This window comes from Poecilia formosa, unplaced genomic scaffold, assembly GCF_000485575.1.
Source record: "Poecilia formosa unplaced genomic scaffold, Poecilia_formosa-5.1.2 Scaffold223, whole genome shotgun sequence".
NCBI lineage: Eukaryota > Metazoa > Chordata > Actinopteri > Cyprinodontiformes > Poeciliidae > Poecilia > Poecilia formosa.
The window spans coordinates 246,981-252,164 of NW_006800162.1; positions in this window are offsets into that span (position 1 = coordinate 246,981).

Sequence of the window (5,184 nt, forward strand, 5' to 3'; positions counted from 1 at the left end):
AGAGGGAACTTAAACAAATGCACTCCCTTTAACAGTTGAAGAGATCATAGCCACAGCAGAACAACAACAGGATATATAGGACCTGTTCTGATGAATGCAATGTGTGTAATACTGCATTATCTCAATAGACTGACAAAAGCCCCATCATTGTGGAAATCTCTCCGGGCAAATTAGAATGCCAGACCGTCACTTTTGATTACGGTCATTGTGGGCAATTACCGGCAGGGACTCATGTTTCCAAATAAACCCCATAAAGACTCCTCCAGCCCATCTCCTCTTCTTTCTCCTTGATGGTCCCGTGAAGCTGTGTTTGCAGAAGAATCTCGGTGAACTTTCTGCATGAGCAGTGAATCACTGATGAAGTCACGAGGTCTTGTGCCCCGCATTGCACCAGGACGGTCTGGTCTTAAATCGAAGAATGTACAGAACACCGGTAGTGTCACGCCTAATATCACATTATACCTCTGTCTGGATTACTGGAAGTTTCTTAGACCTCCGGCTCAGTCAGACCTCTGCTTCGGTTCGGTTCCCACTCTGGGAAATCCAGACACACAAACCCACTGCTCTGTTTGCTGCTCCTACCTGCAACTTCATTAGCTCAAAGGTTGAGTTTAAGGTTAATTTTCCCTTTACTTTCTCATACTAACGTTGCGGCTGAGACTTTGACACCCACATCTGGTCTATGCCATTTAGTAGACACTGAGCATCCTGCTGTGAGAGTATTGGCTCCTTGTACACCCATTTCCTCTCAGCATGTTGATGTCTGTGATTCTAGTTTTGTAGTGGAGGCGGAGTCTACAGTAGATCATTCTTGCATAGATTATGTGAAAATACTTTTTTTTTTTTTTCAGGGGATGAAACTAGCAGATTTTCCAAGATGGTCTGAAACAAAGTGGTCTAAATCTAGAGCTAGTCACTGTGTTTCCATTGACCAAAGTATTGTACAAATTTTAAATAAGAAAATAAATTTGCTTAATGGAAACACATCAATTTCGAAAACACTCAAGTGCTTTGATTAAAACAATAGGATGAGGTGTGTGGGTCTTTTTTTGGTTGTGTCTAAACTAGTGGATTTTGCAAAATTGCATTGGAAGCACTTTTTTTTTTTTAACATCACAAGTTATGAGCCCGATGTTCAACAGCCTGATGTTCCTGCTGGCAGAAAAGACGAAGGAGACGACAGGAAGTGGTAGGAACATGATATAACGGCATGCTTTTTCATTACATTTTTTTAAACAGATTTATTCACGTGATTTAATTGAAACACCGCAATTGCGAAATTGTTTTTTTATTTTTTTATTTTTTTTTATTTTATCGGAATATCGGCAGAATTTTATGCACATTTGTAATGGAAATGTAACTAATATTTACAACAAAAAAAAAACCACCAAACAAAACAGAAGTCATGGAAAATCCAGAAGACATGAACACTTATCTGCTGCAGGAAATGTACATATAATTCATCAATTCTTGTAAGAATGCCTCTTAAAAAATCTGATCTGTGCTTTTCGTGTCTTCTCCGTGTCAATGTTTGAACACGGCAAAGCTTTTAGCAGACATGCTAATATATCACTATATAAATGATTTATGCCAGCATGCAATTTGTCAAAGCAAGGGCATTGTTCACCTGTGTGTGTGTGTGTGTGTCTGTGTGTGTGTGTGTGTGTCTGTGTCTGTGTGTGTGTGTGTGTGTGTGTGCGCGTGTGCGTGAGAGATTTTGCAGAATCCTAATTAACCAAGTCTGACAATGAGTCACATGATGAGGCTTATTTATTTGCAATATGTAGACCATAACAGTCTTAAAAATTCATATAGAACTGTAATGTAGTGTCACACTTACTGAGCTCAAATGTAACAGATTTTGACACTAATAACCCTCACACTGGTTCTGCAGGTTGAGTGCTGCAGAACCAATTTTACAATGCAACACTAATTAAAAGCTGGAGCAGAATCGCATCAGAAAGCTCTGGTAGAGAGATCAGTCTAACTAGTGTGAGCACGTCTGGATTCGGAACAGAATGAAAAGGATGAAGGAAAGCAGAGTGTTGAAGACATGATCATAGCTCAGAAAAAGTGGAAAAATAAGACCTTTTGTTGCAGGAGCAGTCACACTGAATTGTTTTTATGACAACGTCTGACACTGCTTTATATTTATTGTATCACATGTCACCTTTTGTGAGAATGGTACATTAGGTTTTCACATGGAATAAACTCGGACTGATTAAATTTTGCAGCTCTTTCCTGATGACAAAAGTTTTGTCTGCGACAGTCGATAATTGCAAAGTGGGAACTTGTAATACGATTTACTCAGTGCAAGATGCGAGTGCATTGATGGCTTTTATTTTCAGGTCTTCTTGATGCAGCTTCACTTATTGAATTAACAGTCATCGTTTTTGTGAGGTAAATTGTTGAGGTTCCTGGTGAGTCAAATGCTTATGATCCCTGAACACATGAAGCCGGGCTCCAACCTTCCCCTGTCTCTTCTAAAGACCCCGTTGGCCTTTTATTAACCTCATTAAAGCTGGCAGTGTTATTCCAAGCCGTACCTGCAGGTTCTATCAAGGTTTACGGCTCCCACACAGCAGTTAAAGGTGAGGACGCTTCAGCCACGCACAGCTGCAGAGGAGGAGGCTGAAAGACGACACATGGAAATGTTTGAACGGGACAAAGCTTTTAGCAGACATGCTAATAACCACCGGCTGGATGTGGTAAAGGAGATGGCTGTATAATGACACTGAGTAATGAGATACAGATAATCTGTAAACCACTCTGTGTCTTCATTCTGGCATAGCTATCACAGCCATACAAGTATATGGGCATGTATAGAGAAAAAAAAAAGTTTCCATCCTGACGGAAAAGAATCCCGAGCATCTGGTCTTTGGTCGGTTTCAGCTTGTTGGAGACATTTGGAGGTTTTTGGGGCCGACTTGGTCTGTGTTGAGGGGGCTGGTGGATCCTCTGGGAGCTTCAGACATTTGTCCTGGTCAGTAGCCAGCAGGCGGCTCACTGCCACACTGATACTGTACCAAAATGCTAGGATTTGTTGCCACTGGAAGAGCTCCCAGTTTCCAGTTAGATCAGAGTGGTTCTAAATTTCCACTTCATCTTTACAACTGAATAACAGTATCGTCAAAGAAAGCAGATGGATAAGAAATAAATCCAGAGAGCACAACAGAGAGGGACAGACGAAGAGCAATGATATCTTTTATTTGTTTGAATATGCAGAATTCTTCTTTTTATTGAGTTATGAGAGTATTTCCTTCCTCCATCATGCTCTTCCAAACCCTACTGAGTATTAAATCACTTATTGTTGGGCTGGTCATGCTCACTTACATTACAGAGAACCTTAAAACAGCTTCTCAGTATTACACATACACAAATCATGGGACTGAGTGTTATATTTGTTTTTAGCATTTATCGACTACTTGTTCCCCCCCCAAAGGTGAAATGTGGATGCAATAACTTGATATAACCTTATTATAAAGAAGGCTTGTGTCCACAAGTTAGAATTTCTACTTGAAATCTCACAGGGTAAAATGTATACATTCAGATTTTTATAGATATAATGTGTGTATGCTGTGAAAACGTATTTACCCCTTTACAGAGTTGCTATTTTTCAACTCTGTCACTGTATGATCAAACAAATTTTAATTTTGGACATTAATACAAACACATACATGGATATGTTAGTTTTCAAATGATTATTCATTCAGAGGAGAAAAGCTATCCAAACCACCCGAGCCTCATAGGAATAAGTTATTCCCCTCGTAACCTCATAACTAGCTGTGTCATCCTTGGCAACAATGACTGACTGATAACTGGTGATAAGTCTTTACAGAAGTCTTTTAATTCAGCCATATTGAAAGGCTTCCAAGGATGAACAATGGGTTTAAAGTGTTTTGGTTGATTGTTCTGCTGCAGAACCAAAGAGGAATTGGGCTTAAGGTTCATGTAATGATGGCTGGACATCCTCCTGCAGGAATTCCTGGTAGAGAACAAAATTCACATTTTTATCAACTATGACAAGTCACCTGGGACACAAAGCAGCCCCAAACCCCAAATCAAAGGCAATTTTGGAGAGATAAATAAACGAGTACAACATAACCAGTCCAGTTTGTTTTGACCATTGTCCGCAATAAACCTGTGTTTAGACTTTGCTCTCATGAGCTGTCCTAATCACCTCACTGTGGTTGAGTTTAAATCTGCAAGTCATTTCCTGATGGTTATTTTGAAGCCCAGTTTGAGTGAGTGTTCTACAATATCCACCAAACTGAAGACTGGAGCCGAGAAACGACCACGTACCTTCTGCTGCTCCTGAAACCACCAGCTCTCAGTCTGGTTCTCTTTAGAGGGAATTTGAAATATTTGTTCCCTCTTTATGACGGCTTGCTGATGTCTGAAAGGTCGTTTGAATTTCAGGCACGCGTTGTTCGGAGATGACTCAGATTCAGTCATGTGCTTCCTCTCACCGCCACCAACGTACTCTGTTTGGTTTCAACTCTGTAAGATTTTTTTTTTTTTTATGGGATTGTGGAAAAATGTCTGCAAAAAGTCAGAAGAGCAACAGAGATCATTTGTCCCTAACACTTTCCAAAACACAGAAGCACACATCCACTTCAGTCCAAATATGAGTGTTTAAATGCAAAGGAACATTTGTAAAGTACAACGACCATCTGTTTAATGGAAAAAGTCTCGGAATGGATGTTTCATCCGATCCTAAAAGCAACTGGATTCAGAAGATGAGTGGTGGTGGGGGTTTTATTTGTTTCGGGGGGTGAGAGTGTAGAGAGATTGTCGGGACAACAAATGGAAGAGAAATGCTGGATGAACCTTTTAAGTTGACATTAACAGGTGACATTCCTTGAAAAAGTTAATTACATTCTTGCACAAAATCGTTCTTGGATAACAAGATTTTAGTCTGCTCAGTTCCTTTTTTCCTTTCAGAATGAGTCGTTTTAGGGCCTCTTGTCACTTTAAATCCAAATAAGCTGCTGGCCACGCTCCCTCAAGTCCATGTTTACACTCACACATGAAAATGGCAGCAAACATGCGCTATTATACATGCTATGACAGTGAACAGTGACAGTGTCATGTCAGTCTTATGCACACCCCTTCAAATAAAGTGTTTCCCAAGAATGCAACAAGTGGTTTCAGGATGGAAAGTCAACAACAAAACACTTGTCT